Below are 18,894 nucleotides of genomic sequence, written 5' to 3' on the forward strand. Positions count from 1 at the left end.
GGCACATATCAGAATCAAGCAGAGTGGAGGGATTCCTCTTATTAAACTAGTTACTGTTAAACTAGTATATACCTTTCTACTTGAAACAGAAGCCAGAATTTCAGAGCTTGAAGAACTTCAAGGATGATAATGATGGTAGTGGTGGTGGATAATTGAAACCAAGAGAAGTAAAGTGATCAGGTCAAAGTGACACAGATATTTCTGGGTAAAGTGGAGACATAATCCAGTCTTCCTGACTCCCAATACCGTGCTTTTCCTACTGAACTATGCTCCCTCTATAAACTATGAGAGTAAATATGAATGAACAACGGAGGAGAGAGGGGTTTGGAAAGGATGATGAATGGTTGGAGAAAGACAGAAAAAAGTGGGACTTCCCTGGTGCCTCAGTGGTTGAGAATCCGCCTGCCAATACAGGGGACACGGGTTTGAACCCTGGTCCGGGAAGATCCCACATGCCACGGAGCAACTAAGCCCGCGTGCCACAAATACTGAGCCTGCGCTGAAGAGCCTGTGCACCGCAACTGCTGAGCCCACGTGCTGCAACTACTGAAGCCCATGCTCCTAGAGCCCGTGCTCTGCAACAAGAGAAGCCACCACACCAAGAAGCCCATGCACAGCAACGAAGAGTAGCCCCCTGCTCGCCGCAACTAGAGAAAGCCTGAGTGCAGCAACAAAGACCCAAAGCAGCCAAAAATAAATAAATAAATTTGTATAAAAAGAAAAAAGACAAAAAAACCGTTAACTAACAATGTCTCCCACAGAATCAGGAGGTGATGATATATACTACCTATAGTCTAAATGGGGGGAAGAATAACCAACAGCCCATAATATCAGGGAACCCTAACAGAACACAGCTATTTCAACTATAAAAGGTATGAGGTGTTTTTTCCCCTCGAAGGAGAGCATTAAGCCTCCTGTAAGCAAAGCTACTCAAAGCAAAGCAAAAAGCCTCTGAGGGGTTTTGTGGTTGCCCCATTATTTAGGTGAATCAAATCAATTTTCTGTGCTCATGGAAGATCTCCTCCTAGGAGAAATGTAATGCAAATGTAAGACGTCATGATCTTTCACAACTGTCACATAAAATTCTATCTTTTGTATACATGTCAGGGTTATAAAGCTAGAGATAAACATGGATATAGGACTGAATTCATTCAACATGACTTCTGTAGAGAGAATGGTATTAGATACCATACATACTCTGTATAATAACGCAATGCTCTAAAATTATTATTTCCAAATATCTGGGACTCTTCTCAAAAATAACATTCTCATAACTTGCATTTCTGGCAGAGATTCCTTAAGTTCATAAATGATTAAACATGGAATCTTTCTGATAAGATTTTGTAAAGATGCAGACTGTTTGCTTTTCCACTTATGCCATACTTTCATTAGTCGTAGAGTGCTTTGTCTTCAAAATGATGGATTTCAATGTGTTAGTTGTTTACCACATTATTTTGGACAGAAATTAAGGAGGAGAAACTATATTATTCAACATAAGGTTAGAAATAAAACAGCTCAGTTCTCTCACCCATCACATGTGTAGGTATGGGTTAAGCTGGGGATTGAGTAGTCATGTAGATGGGAAGGGAACTCCTAACTTCCCTGTGTGTTACCTGGACTCACAGAAGTGTCCAGCCAAGTTCAAGGGCCAATGAGCTTTCGCTTGTGGAAGGTGAGGTGTAATGTAACAACTCCAGACTTGGAATTTTAGGCTCTTGTTAGCAATGTGACCCTGAACTTGTCACTTACTTTTAGGAGTTTTAGTTTCCTCTTCTAGAAATTGATGAGAATGATACTGCCCTGGCTCTATCAGAGGATTGTTATGAGAATCAAAGGAGATAATGTCCACGAAAGTGCCTCATAAACTACAAAGTACTGTGTAATTGCATTTATGTAGGTGGGAAGACCGGGCTGGGTGATACTAGAGGAAAGGTTAGGAACTCAGAAGAGGCAATAAAACTGACAGAAGGCCCTGCTTGTTTAGTACCATTTGTCTCAGGGCCCAGCCATAAGGCAAGGTAAGAATCAGGGGGTTAGAGATGCTGTATGATGCTGTACAAAATGTAGCCAACTTTCAATTCAGGAATCACTCGGTTTATTGCACACAGTGGGCACACAACACAGGTCAGTCAAAGTAGGGAAAAGGGAGTAAGGAACCACGCCAAGGAGAAGTTTGGGAAGGAGGCGTCCCAGCGCGAGCAGCGGTCTCTGACCCACTACTGGGTCACACGACGAGTGTGAGTGGGAAGTTGCCCTCTGCTCCGACAGGGCCTCCAGTAGCTCTCATCTGGATCAGTTCTCATCAGCATGGAATCAGGTCCCCAGAGAAGAGCCTTCATTCAAGTTGCTGGGTCTCTTTGTAAGGAGTCTGTTGGTAGAGTGTAACAGTTATTCCCAGGGCGTCTTTCCTCTATCAGTTACTCCTTCTGTTCCAGTGGTCAAACAAATTCCTTATCTAAAGTAACTCTCCTAGTTTCTCAGTCTAAGACACCTGCAGTCCTACCACAGGCATTTCAAAACGACTAATATGGAAGTTCACGTTGACCACTGTGATGCCATTTTGAGCTACTTAACATAGCTTAAATCCTGTACATTTCATACAAGATAAGTAGGAATCAACACAAAAGAAATCACATCATAACAGTTATGCTAAAAAAAACCCCAACAATTATGCTCTCTTACCTACAGGTGTCTTTGGGGTATATACGTATCTGTGTATCTTCATATATGTCTCTCAGGAGGGCTAGAAGTAAGGGACGCCAGTAACAATGACCACGTCTGGGACCTAAATTTTGGTATTTAATATCATTTTCCACTAAAAGCAAACAGAGTACCTTGGAGAAAGGCTGACTTCAGGGCTGGGGCAGGGAAAATAAAATGTAAGCCTAGTACATCTTCTGTGAGAAGATAAGGAAGTGCTCAAAAATTATGGAACTTAGCAAAAGGATACAGAGACAGTTTGAAGGGACCTCCATAGGGACCTCAATTTCTGGGGAAACTGAGCATCAAAATAATTAACACTAACAATGAATTATATTAACCATTGAAAACCCATGAGTTCATTTAATCCCTATTTAATCCCTATTTCAGATTAAATAGGGAAGAAGGAAGGAAAAATGCTAGAAAACTCATTACTGAGAAAACTGATAAAATTACTGTGACTAAATAAAGTTATTGTATTCATGTTAATTTTCCAGAAATTGATAACTGTATTGTGGTTTATATAAGAATATATTTTCTTAGAAAAAACACACTGGAGTATTGAGGGGTAAAAGGGCATGCTGTATAAGACCTACATCCTAATAATTCAGACATGTATATATAAAAGAGCCTGGGGACTTCCCTGGTGGCGCAGTGGTTAAGAATCCGCTTGCCAGTGCAGCGGACACAGGTTCAATCCCACATGCCGAGGAGCAACTAAGCCCATATGCCAGAACTACTGAGCCTGTGCTCTAGAGCCCGCAAGCCACAACTACTGAGTCTTGTGCCAAAACTACTGAGGCCGCGTGCTGCAACTACTGAAGCCCACTCCCCTAGAGCCCACGCTCCGCAACAGGAGAAGCCACAGCAATAAGAAGCCTGTGCACCGCAACAAAGAGTAGCCTCCGCTTGCCGCAACTGGAGAAAGCCCGTGCAGCAACGAAGACCCAACACAGTCAAAATAAATAAATAAGTCAAAAAAAAAAAAAAAAAAGCCTGAAGTCTTTTTATTAGACAAACATGTGACATGGGTTTGTTTCCTGGCTTTACCACTTATTAACAGTTTTAATATTTCTCTTTTTCTTCTTTTGAACCCAAAGTACAAACGGACAGGTGAATTGGAGGCATAAAAGGTTTAGAGAGGCTGTACAGAGGAAATATTGTTATCTTTAGGTCAACCTTTTAGTTAAAGTATAACATTCTTACAGAAAATTCACACATAGTGAGTGTATAAGTCAATGAATTATCACAAAGTGAAAACACTCATGTGTCACAGCATCCGTATCAAGAAATAATAGAACATTACCAGCCTGCAGAAGCCCCCTCACTATTCCCACCAGATAATCACCATCCTGACTTCTAATGGCACAGTTTAGTGTTGCTTGTTCTTGAATTTAATATAAATTACCAGCTTTTCTTTCCACATTATGTTTGTAAGTTCCATGTTGTATGTATGTGTAGTTCACTTATTTTCATTGCTGTATAGCATTCTATTTAGGAATAAGCCACAACTTATTCTTTCATTTGCCTGATGTTAAGTATTTGGGTTGTTTCCAGTTTGGGACTATTATAATGTGACTCAGGACATTATTGGACATGTATTTTGGTACACATGTGTGCATTTATTTCAGTCATGTGTCTAGAAGTGAAATTGCTGAATCATAATATGCACATATATTCCATTTTAGGAGATGCTTGCGAACAGTTTTCTGAAGGAGTTGAACTAATTTACACTCTCTCCAGTAGTGTATGAGAATTCCAGTTGTTCCAAATCTTTGCCAACACTTGGTACTCTCTGCATTACTTTCTTGCCATTTTGGTAGGTGTCTTAGTTTTCTAGATACGTAACAAATTATCACAAATTTAGTAGCTTAAAACAGTGCAAATTTATTATACCACAGTTTCCATGTACTGAGTATGATTTAACTGAGTCCTCTGCTCAGAGTCTCATAAGGTTGCAATGAAGATATCGGCTGGGTTACATTCTCATCTGTAGGCTTGACTGGGCCAGAATCTGCTTCCAAGCTCCTGCAGGTTGTTGGCAGAATCTGTTTTCTTCCCACAGTATGATTGACAGCCCAAGGTTTTTGCTGGCTGTTGGCTGGAAGTTCTCTCTGGTCCTAAAAGTTGTCCACAATCCCTAGATACCACCTTCGGTTCCTTGCTACATAGATTTCCCTAACTTAGCTACTTACTGCCCCACACTCACAACATTATCTCCAGTATGTTAATACAGTATGTTAATATAACAAGATGTAATAACAGGAGTGACAGCTCACCATCTTTGCCATATTTTATCAGTTAGAAGCACATCACGTGTCCTACCTGCAGTCAAGAGGAAGGGGTTGCACAAAGGTGTAAAGACCAGAGGTGGGGATCATCAAGGATCATCTTAGAGTCTATCCACCATAGTGAGTATATCATGATATTACACTGTAATTTCAGTTTACATTGGAAGACTATGTTCTCTCAGAACTAAGAGAATAAGGATATACTATTTACTTGGAAAATTTGTCTTGAAATATCTAAATTATTCTTTCTCTCCATCTTATGAATTAAATTTTCCATCTTGCTTTGCCAGTCTGGGTATGGGCTCAAAGTACAGACTTCAGCTTTCATGTCCTAGATAAAGCCTAGCTCATATATAGGTTTGATGTTCTGCCAGCTCAGTTATCTATGCAATTTCAGTTGGACACAGAGGACAGAGACCTGAGTTATAGCCCATGGTACTCCAGAGATCTTTGAATACGTTGATGAAATATAAGGAATTCCTATTGCCTGGAAATGTGACTTGGCCTCTTCTTTCTTGCTTACTTCCTCTAAACAGCGTGAAACATAACTCTGCACTCTTAAGCAGTGGCAATTTCACCCTAGGGGAGATAACATTTCAGGAGTGAATGCTGTGATATTTGAGATTTGTTTATCACTTCTCTTAACTCTATAGAATGGTTGGAACCTTCCCTAGGAGGAAAGTATGGAGTAACTCTCAAACAGCGTTATTATGGTTAATGTATTTGCTGAATCACATATAATAATGAAATTGTCAACCTTGACCACAAAGAAAAGAGTAATCATTACTCCTTCAGAATAAGGAATTTATAAAATCACCCAGCTAGATAAGAACTGCATTTTTAAATGTTTTATTCACTGTAGAGAACATTGTCACAGATTAAATAATACAACCAATTGCAATAATACACAGTAGAGTGAGAGTTTTTAAATGAAATTATACCAAGGAGATTTGAGAAAAATAATTGTGAGTGAGCTTAAGGACTCAATGCTTTCCTAAATCCAGAAAGCATAAAACCCCTCTAATTTTTTTTTTTTTTTACCCCTAATGATCTTTTAATCTTTGGGAACTTTATTAACAGAGATGTATAGAATGAAATGGATATCATTGGAAATAAATTCCCCAAATATAGCAGTATATTCATAAGAGAGTGATTGCATCTCACAGAAAATGTTACAGGGATAATTCCACCTGAGGCTATCTTTGAGTCATCTTTATAATAAGGCTTAGAAAAATGCATTCAGATTTGAATTCCTTTGCAAAGAAGTGGGAAATGTATGACAAAATATTCAGAATTCTGGAAGAAACACCTGAAAATTATTTATAATGAATAAAGTTTAACTCTGATGAGCAGTGAATTTGAATGTATGCTGAACAGGGAAATTTTTATTCCTTAAATTTAATTTTATAAGTAAAAGTCACAGGTAACCGTTTATCCCTATAACAAATTGGAGGGGTGGCATGAATGATGATTGAGTTCTATTACATTTACTTTAAAACTCAAGTAGCCAATCCATTCTAGATCACATCTTTTTAGCATTTTACTTTCCTTTTTGCAAAAGGTCCTTGGAAATAACTTTTCAAAATGCATTTATTCGCTTCTATTGGATATACCAAAAGCTAAAAATTTCCTTTGAAATAATACTCTTAAGCAAGGTGATAGTGGTAGAGCAAACAATTTTGAATTAACTGGAAAAAAGTCATGTCTCTGGGGAATAAGATGAATATCAAATAACCAAGTAGAAATCTCTCTTTTAAAATAAAAGTAATTTTTAGTAATCTTGCCACAGTGTACCAAGAGCTCTGCCACCATGATGTGGTATCAGAAAATGGGGCCTGGGAATTTGAACCCTCTCATTTTCTAGTTGAAGGTAAATGAATATTGTAGACAACCCAATATGCCAGGATTATGTATATTCTTATCTATTTTATACATTTATATTTATATTTTCATCTAACCTCAAGGATTTTTCCAAGATAAATACTATCTCCATTCCTTAGAGATCAAAAGCTTGTGGAGTCCCAGAGTCACATGACCAGTCAGTGCTACAGCTAGAATTCAAACACAGCTGTGTGTGGTTCTAAGGCATTTTGCATTCCTTTGCTCGGGAAGCTCTTTATTTTATTGATGTGTATCAGGTGAGGTCCCTGTGGAGTTAATCCTCCCTGCCCCCACCGCCACCCCCTGCCCCCGGCACCCCTACCCTGTGGTCCATCATCGTGACTAGAAGCCTCTGTGATCGGTTTACATCAACGAGTATAAATTCCAACATTGTTACCAAAGTGCACTCAGGGCAAGCTTATGTTCACCAGATCCCTGAGGCTAGACATGTGCCAACCCAGCTTTGAGAGTGTTCTTCCATTCAGCTCCAATTTCTATTACCCTTATTTAACCATGGTGGATACCAGGTGTGAGATAATAGAAAATATATGGGTTGGTCTCTGCCCCTGCTTCCCGCACAGAACTCCTGAGACCCCCGTAATTTCCTAAGCGGCAAGAGTACTAGGAGTATCTTTTGTTCTACTATTTTGTCTTTGACCCCAGTTCCTGACACAGCGTTGCTGAAACCCTTGCAATTTCCTGGGTGATAGGAGTGTCTTTTGTTCTAATGAGGCAACTCTGCATGGGCTCCTGGATGATGGCTGGTCACTGGAAAGACCAAGCCATGATTAGAAGCTTGGAATTTTCAGCCTCGCCCCTCCCCCATTCTCTTGAAAAGGGAGAAGGGCCGCAAACGGAGTTAATGATCTATCATGCCTACATAGGGAAGTCTCCATAAAACCCCCAAAGTACAGAGTTCAGAGAGCTTCCAGTTGGGTGAACACATGCACACCGGGATGATGACACACCCCAACGCCCCAGGGACAGAAAGAAGCTTCCGCGGTCAGGACCCTCCCTGCGTATCTCTTCATCCTTTACCATATCCTTTAATAAACTGGCAAATGTATTTCCCTGAGTTCTGTGAGCCACTCTAGCAAATTAGTTGAACCTGAGGAGGGCGTTCTTGGAACCTTTGATGTAGAGCCAGCCGGTTGGAAGCACAGGTGATAACCTAAGCTTTTTACTGGCGTCTGAAATGGGCGTGGGGATGAGTTGTGGAACTGAGGCCTCACTGGGGGTCTGACTCTCTCCGGGTAAACAGTGTCAGAATGGAGTTACCTTGTGGGACATCCAGCTGCTGTCAGAGACTTGCTTGTTGCTGTGGGGAAAACCCTCGTGCTTTTGGTGACTAGAAGTGGCAGATGTGAAGTGCTCTGTGTGAGTAGTAAGGGAGCTGCACAGAATAAGAAACAGTAGGAAGAACTGGCTTTTTTCCTACATAGGAAGTGGATAACAAGCCCATCACCAGTTGTGAGAAGGTCATCACTTGGTCCAGACTCTCCCAACACTTTTTCTTCTCCCGTCTGTTCCTTCTAGAACCAATGTGCAAAATCCAGGTAAGAGAGATTCTAGTACTTTTAAGTATTTTTTTTATATTTGGCTTTAAAATATATATATTTATTTATTTGGCTGTGCCAGGTCTCAGTTGCCACACGCAGGATCTTCGTTGCTGTGTGCGGGATCGTTGTTGTGCCGTGCGGGGTCTTTTAGTTGCAGAGTGCTGGGTCTTTTAGTTGTGGAGTGCGGGATCTAGTTCCCTGACTAGGAATTGAACCTGGGCGCCCTGCATTGGGAGCACAGAGTCCTAACCACTGGACCATCAGGGAAATCCCTTATCTTTAGCTTTTAGCAGTTTGATTATGATGTGCCAAGATGTAGTTTGCTTTGTTATTTATTATTGCTTTGGATTCTCTGAGGTTCTTGAGTCTGTAGATTATTTTTACCAGTTTCAGAAATTGCACAATTATTTCTTCAAATGTTGCTACTGCTACATTCTCTTTTCTCCTTGTAGGACACCAATCACATGTGTGTTAGATCTTCTGGTGTAGTCCCACATATCTCTTATACTCTCTTTGTCAACCCCCCCCCCTTTTTTTTTAAATGTTCTTTGTGCTTCATTTTGGATATGCTCTCTTGACCCATCTTTTTTTTTTTTTTTTTTTTTTTTTTTTTTGCGGTACGCGGGCCTCTCTCTGCTGTGGGCTCTCCCGTTGCGGAGCACAGGCTCCGGACGCGCAGGCTCAGCGGCCGTGGCTCACGGGTGCAGCCGCTCCGCGGCATGTGGGATCTTCCCAGACCGGGGCACGAACCCGCGTCCCCTGCATCGGCAGGCGGACTCTCAACCACTGCGCCACCAGAGAAGCCCCCATCTTTTTTTTTTCTTAAAGATTTTTTTTTTAAATGTGGACCATTTTCGAAGTCTTCATTGAATTTGCTACAACATTGTTCCTGTTCCATGTTCTGGCCTTCTGGCCCCAATGCATGTGGGACCCTAGCTCCCCTACCAGGGAATGAACCCGCACCCCCTGCATTGGAAGGCGAAGTCGCAACCACTGGACCGCCAAGGAAGTCCCTGACCCATCTTTTTGAATTCCCTAACTTTGTCTTTTGCGGAATACAATGTGCTTTAAAAAAAACCAGACTTTATTGAGATATAATTTACATATTATAAAATTGGCCCATTTAAAGTGAGATCAGCTAGGGAGAGAATGTAGCTTGAGAAGAGGGTGCAGGACCAAGCCACGTTCATAGGCAGAGCTGGAAAGCCTGGATCAGCTAGTGAGGCATGCCCTGTGACCCATCCCTGCTCCCGTGTGCAGAGTCCACAAGTTTCTTGTGCCTTTCCTGGTACCTTGACCTTTCTGATGCACCCAAACTTCTTCTTTCCAGATCCCTCTGTGCCAAGGATTTTCAATGACTAGCAAAACTGGTCATTGATTCACATGAATGTATCATGTATTACCCTGCTCTGGGATGTTTAGAGCTCAACAGAAGGTCCCTAGAGATGAAATAACATAACCTATATTTTCTCAAAGACATTCATGGACCATCTTTATTAGGCATGCATGTAAAAAGGCAGATGCCTGGCCCTCATTCTGGACCTATTGAACCAGAACCTTTACTCTCATAAGCTCTCCAGCTGTTTTTAATGGACCCTAGAGTTTGAAAACAAATGCCTTAACCCATCCATATACATCTCAAGTATCTACTGGTAGTACTTCAAGCCCAGAGTAGACTGGCGCAATGTAACTGCGGAGGTCTCGGCTGGGCCCTTCCCACTACACTACAGGAGCCCCGCTGATTTCAACTTCAAGCAAAAGTAACCTAGTTTTAAGCGAATGAATATTTATATTTTATGTACACAAAATTCAGCTTCCTATGAACTCCTGTGTGAGAGGTGTGGCCGCAAATGAAGACAGTCATTTTTATTCGAGTGGTGGAAAGATTCTGCAACACCAGACTTCTATTCTGGGCCAAAATAGATATGGAGAGAAATTTGAAAATGATTAATTTAAAATGACACAATCCATTTTAAGCCTCAGCCGGAGCACTGATGCAGAGGCTGGAGGACATCGTGCTGAGCTCGAGCAGGGCTAGGGCAAGGCTGTTGGCAGCCTTACGCTCAAGAAGGTTTTCCCAGGCTGCTCTTTCATTCTGTTCTTAACCCTTTCAGCCTAGAATTCCCTTAGGGGAAGTGAAAACTCATCTTAGTCTGACTTAAGCACTATCTCCTTAATTGCTGACCTCTGGTTAATCAGAGAGATATATTTAAAACCTGTGAGGAGTATCTGCATGTGATTGGAAGGGCTTTAAAAAGACAAGATAATGTATTGAGATTTACTTGATACTTTAGTAAGGCCCTAAAAAACTAGACCCTCGTCAGCTTGTATTATCAGTCTTTCCTGAGGGTCAGCCTGTTCGCTTCCTGTGTCTTAGTAAAATGGCTCTACAATTTCTGAACAAACAATTCTGCTGCACTCCTTGTTGGTAAGCTAGCAGCCGAGAAATAATAGAAAGTTACTATTGCTATAACTTTTTCATAACTTATTTTAAAAAATCATGGTCCATATATAAACACTGAAAAGTTAAAAAAAATGCTTTCAACCTCTTAGAAGAAAAAATAGGATAATGTATTTATGACCTCAGGATAGGAAAGAACTTCAATGAGGCACAAAAAGCCTAACTGATAAAAAGAAAAGTGTAATAAATTAGATCACATCACATCAAAATTTAAAACTTCAGCATGACAAAAGACACTATAAACAAAGTTAAAGGTAAGGGACAGACTGGGAGAAGCTATTTGCAACACATAAAGCAAAGGTTTAGTATCCAGAATATATAAAGACAGCAGACAATTCAATAAGAAAAAGAAAGATAACCCTGTAGCAAATGCACAAAGGCTACTAACAAGAGATTCACAGAAGATGAAATTCAAATGACCAATAAACATAAGAAAAAAGCCTTAGACTCACTAGCATTGAGGAAAATGCAATAAAATTCATAAGCTGTGATTTCTCATCCATCAAGTTAGAAAAAATAAAAACATCTGAATAGATCAGACACGGTTCTGTAGTTGCAAACTACAGAAACCAATCACAGTTAGTTTAAACAGGAAAAGAATGTATTAAATCATACAAGCTAACACTTGCCCATTGCTCACTGTGTGCGGGTATAGTTCTAAGTGCTTTATATGTATTTGCTCATTTAATCCTCACAACAAATCTATAAAATAGGTACAATTATTTCCCACATGTTGTAGAAGAGAAAGTGGAGACTGGTGGTTTAGTTTGCCTGAGGTTACACAGCTAGTCTGTCAAAAAACAATGGTTTCAACACAGCAACCTGTTTCCTGGGTCCACCCTGTTTGTTTATTTATTTTTAAATTTTTGTTGGAGTATAGTTGATTTACTGTAATGTTGGGTTACTTTCTGCTGTACAACAAAGTGATTCAGTTATACATATACATATATCCACTCTTTTTTAGATTCTTTTCCCATATAGATCATTACAGAGTATTGAGTAGAGGTCCCTGTGCTAAAGAGTAGGTTCTTGTTAGTTATCTATTTTATATATAGTAGTGTGTATATGTCCGTCACAGTCTCCCAATTTATCCCTCCTCCCCCTTTCCCCCCTGGTAACCATAAGATTGTTTTCTACATCTGTAACTCTATTTCTGTTTTGTAAATAAGTTCACTTGTACCATTTTTTTTAGAATCCACGTATAAGCGATATCATACGATCTTTGTCTTTCTCTGTCTGACTTACTTCACTCAGTATGACAATCTCTAGGTCCGTCCATGTTGCTGCAAATGGCATTACTTCATTCTTTTTACGGCTGAGTAATATTCCACTGTATATATGTGCCACATCTTCTTGATCCATTCCTCTGTTGATGGACGTTTAGGTTGCTTCCATGACCTGGCTATTGTAAATAGTGCTGCAATGAACACTCGGGTGCATGTGTCTTTTTGAATTATAGTTTTCTCTGGGTATATGCCCAGGAGTGGGATTGCTGGATCATATGGTAGCTCTAGTTTTAGTTTTTTAAGGAACGTCTGGGTCCACCCTGTTTAGAGGTGCATTCAGTTATCTATTAGAAGACACACCACTGCAGGCCACTGAAACCCCACAACACTTTGGAAATCCTAAATACCAACCACTGTTCCTGTCATCAATACCAATGTGGCTTTCGGAACCTCTGAAAAACGAATGTAGCTGTTGCCAATAAGAGTGGATTCTAAGGAGTGCCTGTTTCCTGTTAAGTCACTGGGTTTCCATTCATGATCTGGTGTGAGTGAGTCTGATTGGCAGTCTAGGGAGGGTGGGAAGGATGTCTATAGTGGGAAGTGGAGACTCATAATTGGAGATTCTCCAAATGTAGGAGGATGTTCAGGGTGCTGGGTAGCCAAAAAGAATGACAAATGTTCCCTACACTGACACTCCATATCCTGGAGAGGATGCAGAAGAACAGGAACACTGGGGTGGAGCTGTAGTCGGTACAACTGACGCGGAGAGTGTTTTGGTAATAGCACCCACATAACACTATGTATTTCTGGAGAAACTCCAGCACACGTGCACAAGAAGGCATGTAAAAGATGTCAACAGCAGCATGTTTAAACTAGCAAACTATTAGAAACGACCAAACTTTCCATTAGTGAAAAAGTAAATTGTGTTATGATATGAAATGTAGACAGCAATTCAAGTGAAGGACCTAGATCTATACTAATCAACGTTGATAGTTCTGAACAACAGGATGGTGAAGAAAAAGTTTCAGAAATGATAGATACCATATGAAAGCATTTATGTAAATTAAAAACAAATAAAAAGAACACATAGATGTAGTGAGTATTGTAGACAAAGAATGTCACCTGCCATATAAGTAAACAAAGGATGTTGTGGCCCTCAAGCCAACAGCCACTGCACCCTCCTCCCCCAACTATGCACCATGAGGGGTTCAGGATAAAAAACAAAAACAGGCTACTGGCCTTAGATAGTTAAGGTGCATCTCAAAGGAATGATTTCAATGAGCTCAGACTCTTGCATCTTCCCATACATAGAAAAGCGCTAAATTCATTAACTTGAGATGTCTGGTTTTTCTTTAATAAACAGTAATCTTTTGATCAGTTTTTGTTGCAAAAACTCCTTTATATCCTGGCTTCTCCCTTACCTCTCCAGAATAGGTCCCTCAGAGCTGAGAGGCTGCCTGCCAGACGTGAGTCCTCAGTATGTCCACCAAACAAAACGTAAGTCTCAACTTTTAGGTTGTGCATTTTTTTTCAGTCGACAGTATAAAAGCATGAACTAAAGGATACACATCACATTCATGATCAGTGAAGTAGAAATTGCCTCTGAGAAGGAAAAGAGGAGCTTAGAACCGAGGTGGGGGAGACAAAGGGAATTTTAACTTCATTTGAAATATTTTATTTCCTTTATTAAATTTTAAAAATTGAAGCAAAAATGTTAAAGTGTTAGCAGCACTTGTTAATTTTTGGTGATGAATAATATATAGGAATTGGTTAATTATTTCCTTTATTTTAATAATTTTCGGAAAAAGAGGGAAATCACGGTTATTCAACTATATTATTTGCATTTTGTGGTTCTGCTCATTTAATCCATTATTTCCAGAAATTGTTTATTCTGTTTCATAGGCTTCTCTTTTGGACAAGTAAAGGGTAAACTTTGTTACTAATACTGAAGCTATATAATTCATTTGATTAGCATTCTACTCTGATGACTACAGAGGTTTGTACATTTTCCAGGTTATTTAATATTAAAGGTTCAGATACAGTCTTTCTCACAGGTATAAACTATATTTAATGCTTTTCTCTTTGCATAAAATCTGCCAGAAGTGATTTGTCTTTGCCTTCTGGCTAATGAAGATAGAATCCATTTGGTAACAGAGACTAAAACCATTTTTCTTTAATATGGAAAAAACACTTTCAGAATTAGTTTTATTTCAATTGCAACAGCATCTAAATCAAACATCATTTCACTGAAGGGTCTATTTAAAACAGCAGAAAATTGAAAATATTCTGAAATATATATTCATAATATTCTTGACGTTACAGTGTTAAAAATAGATCTTAAGCTGCCTATCACCTCCCTACGTATTCTATTTTATTGATCAAGTCCTTTCGAAGAATTTGAGATTTCAGCAGAATCAACAGTCCCTAAGTATGGCAAAATGTAGTCAATTCCTACTAACTTTGGAGCAGAAAATATGTTAGATGTGAAATCACTTAAGGCTCTTCAGGAAAGCTCACATAGATATCTGTTAGATCCAGCTTGAAGATTAACCTATTAATAGACTTCCAGGACCACAGAGATATGGAGGAAAATTTAATCTTCCTGAGAGAGGCTCACAAAACCAAACTAATATCACTTCTGATAATGGGAAGAGATTACAGTTTTCAAGGCTCAAACTTCCTGAAAAGAAAACACAAAGTGATCATCTTAGTACCTAGATTGGTGAAGAAATATTTGCATAAAAAATTTAAAACATGCCTTCAAATTATACGAAAGGATTACATCAGAAGATGGGAAACCAGTGTCCTCTTCTTCACTGTCGTCAATTCTAGATTTAATTGTCTTAATTAATACAGTAAGAATTTAAGTTAAACATTTAAAAAAATCATTGAGAGGAATGATAATGAAAAGCTGGAAACAAAGATTAAGAGCTATTACTTACGCTAACTCTCTTCCGGAAGGTTTATAAAAACAAGATCGATAGTTATTGGCTTGAGATGGCATGGACAGCATATAAGATAATGTAAAATGTTCTTTGGCGGCATAAAAAATATACATTGGAATAGAAAACAGTGATTATCATTCTGTTTGTTACGATATCCACCAGTGATTACCTCCGGAGGATAAGAAGAGGAGGCTGAAGGGGAGGATATTTAGGAGTTTTCATCTGTTTGATATTATTCTGTTTAAGCTTGGTGATAGGTAAATAGATGTTATTTATAATATTCTTTATGTTGTTTGTCTGGAATATTTCATAATCGCTTTTAAAAGGAAGATGTGTTTTGAAGTCCTAGAAGTTCATGTGCTATTCTAGATGTCGTACTTAGGAGAAATTTAGACTAATGAGAGCATTTAGAAGATGACTCTGATATAAGGATGAGACTGAAGACCCTGGTATGAGAAAAGTTGAATGGACTGCGGAGGTTTAGCCAGATAGAGGAGACATGGGGGTTGGAGGGGTGTGACTTGGCATAGCAAGGAGCATGGCAGATGATAAAAATATTTGACTAAGTGCTATGCAGAAAGGAATAGATTTGTTCTACATGACCGCAAAAGGTTAGACAACACAAAACAAAACACAGGACAGATTTAGTAGAATCAGTATAATTAAGAGTTTTCCAGAGATGGAATAGGCCACAATTCCACATATGTAAAAGTTTGTCTTGGAGGATGATTTAATATGATTGTGATCATGTAAATTCAAACAAAGTCGAACTATTCCAGAGTTTTCCAGTACAATTAGGTTTTTAAAAATGTTTTATTAATTTTAATGATTTTTTAAATTATATAATTTTTAATCTGATCAGTGCTTTCCCTGGTGGGGAGGTTGATCAAAGTGTTGGCCAGACTAGTCATTCCCACAATACTAAGGGTCTGGAAATGTGACTTAGTCACTGGCAAGATGCTAAGTGCCTGAGGACAAATGCCAAGATCTGGGGGAAAATTCTGGTCTAGCCAAGTTAGGTTATTCAAAGGTGTTGTCGGATGCTATGGAATGAAACAGAAGCTGGAGAACAAAATTAGTTGAGTTTGATCCAAACAGATGACATAAGACTAAGTCTAAAAAATTCCATCCATATAAGCCAATGGGCTCTTCTCGCTCAAATAATGCTTGGTTACACAGCTAACTTCAACTCATCTAAAGGGCTCATGGTAGGATGGAGTCACTATTTTGGAGAGAAGGGGAATGAATTGTCACTAAGAAGTAGAATGGTTTTGTAAGAGCAGCCAACACAGTATTTTATGACATTCCTGAGTGTTGACCTCAGTTTGAATCCAAAGCCTTCCAATTACCGGCTATATGACCTTGGTCAAATTACTTATCTGACCCTTAATTGCCTTATTTGTAAAATAAAGATATTAATTTTACATGCCTCATATGTTAAAGAAAGAAATGTATGTGCATCTGACCCTTGAATAATGCAGGGGTTAGGGGGCCAACCCTCCGCATGCTTGAAAATCCAGGTATAACTTAGAGTCAGCCCTCCGTATCCTCGGTTCCTCCTATCCATCATTTGGCATCTGAAGATTCAACCAGCCGTGGCTTGTGTACTGTAGTATTTATTATTGAAAAAAATTCTGGTATAAGTGGATCCATGTAGCTCAAACCCAAGTTATTCAAAGGTCAACTTTACACGTATATAAATGTATCATCCTAGTGCCTGGCACAAAATAAGTGCTCAGTCAATAGGCTCAAAACTAGGGTGGAGGGCTTCCCTGGTGGCACAGTGGTTGAGAGTCCGCCTGCTGATGCAGGGGACACGAGTTCGTGCCCCGGTCCGGGAAGATCCCACATGCCGCGGAGCGGCTGGGCCCGTGAGCCATGGCCGCTGAGCCTGCGCGTCCAGAGCCTGTGCCCCGCAACCGGAGAGGCCACAACAGTGAGAGGCCCGCGTACCGCAAAAAAAAAAAAAAAAAAAAAAAAAAAAAAAAAAACTAGGGTGGGGCAGGAAGAAAGCATAATTACCTTTATTTATTTCTGTATTCTCAATGCTGGGGGTATACTAGGTGTTCAACCAATATTTGTAAAATAAATTAGCACTGAGAAGACAAAGGACCACAAATGTGACCCGTATAACTGAGCACCAAGAGATAGAAAATGAACAAAATAGCAATAGTGCTGTGCAGAGCCAGGGGTATTGGGGTGGGAGGGTATGTAGAAAAGGAAGTGTGTCATTTTCACAGAGAAGGCGCCCCACCTATAGGATGGAGTTGTGGCTAGGGAAAAAAAGTGAGGTTGGAAGTGAAGGTGATGATATTGCAGGGATATTTGAGTTTGTGAGCAAGTCCTATAGTCCCTTGACTCATGATAGATACGGCAGGGAAGGATGAATAGAGAGTTTCATATCAAGTTAGGGACCACCAAAAATCCTGGTGGATTGCATTATACATTTAAAATGGTTTCTATGCATTAGACATACTTGGTGTGGTAGAGGTTCACCAGTTCTCCATGGCCGAAGGCCATCTGAGTGTAGAACTGGATTTCAGCCTGGCACTGCTGCCCGGACATATTATCTTCACTAATTACTCTGGTGTCAGAGGATTTCCTGGGTTTGAGTCTTCTGTCCCCTGTTATTCTGGCTTTCCTAGTAAAATCAGGCAGATCCGTTTGCCTAGCATGCGATGCAGATATCACACGAATGGGTCCACTTCAGTTAACGTAAACTGAGTGTATGTTTGCCTCTGTTTTTCATGGTTGTCTAGGAGCATCATTCAGGGTCCCTTAGGGGAATGCCCACACATTTCAAAGGTGGCTGTGGCCCCTAATACCACTTGTCCCCAGATAGAGTAATCAGCCTAGGCTGAGATCAACTTCTAGGAGGATCACAGAGCAGAGGCCACCAGAGTTTAGGTCTGCTTCTGAAACAATATGCTTTCCTCTAATGATGTATCATCAAGGCTAATGAAGGACCAGAGTAGGTAAGGTATAGAGAGGAGAGGATGAGATTTTCAATGTCTGTGAGGCCACAGTCATATCTAATACCAAGAAAACCCTTTTCCCCATGTAAAGAATTCCAAAGTATAGTCAGGTTAGTTGTTCTCAAACTTAAGCAAGTATCAGAATTATCTGGAGGGCTTGTTAAACACAGATTGCTGGGCCCTGCCCACCAGAGTTTCAGATTAAGTAGGACTGTGATGGGGTCTGAGATTGTGAATTTCTAACAGGTTCCAAAATGATGGTGCTAGTGTGGGAAATACAGTTGGAGAACCATTGGATTAGAGACATGAGAGAGAAATCACCAGAAAACCCTAGAAACCTATTGTAACCACAAAAACTTGCAGTAACCTGGAATTCTTGATTCTGTAGAACACCCCTCTATTAAAATAGCAGTCACTTTTTTTTTTTTTCCCCCCCGGTACGCGGGCCTCTCACTGTTGCGGAGCACAGGCTCCGGACGTGCAGGCTCAGCGGCCATGGCTCACAGGCGCAGCCGCTCCGCGGCATGTGGGATCTTCCTGGACCGGGGCACGAACCTGTGTCCCCTGCATCAGCAGGCGGACTCTCAACCACTGCGCCACCAGGGAAGCCCAGCAGTCATTTTTTATGATATCATTGGATCATCTATTTTAGACAGAATAGAATGACCCAGCTATTACACTGAACCAAGAATTCATTAAAATTCATTCATGTGCATAAAGAAACCTTCCATTCCAGAAAGTCACAGAGTATCCCCTTTGGGGATACTTCCCCATTGGAAGGCAGGGATGTTGGACCAGCTGAACAGTGTCATCATATACATGAATTGGTTGAGATGTTTCTGCAAAGCTGTCATCA

This window comes from Delphinus delphis, chromosome 11, assembly GCF_949987515.2.
Source record: "Delphinus delphis chromosome 11, mDelDel1.2, whole genome shotgun sequence".
In the NCBI taxonomy this organism is placed as follows: Eukaryota; Metazoa; Chordata; class Mammalia; order Artiodactyla; family Delphinidae; genus Delphinus; species Delphinus delphis.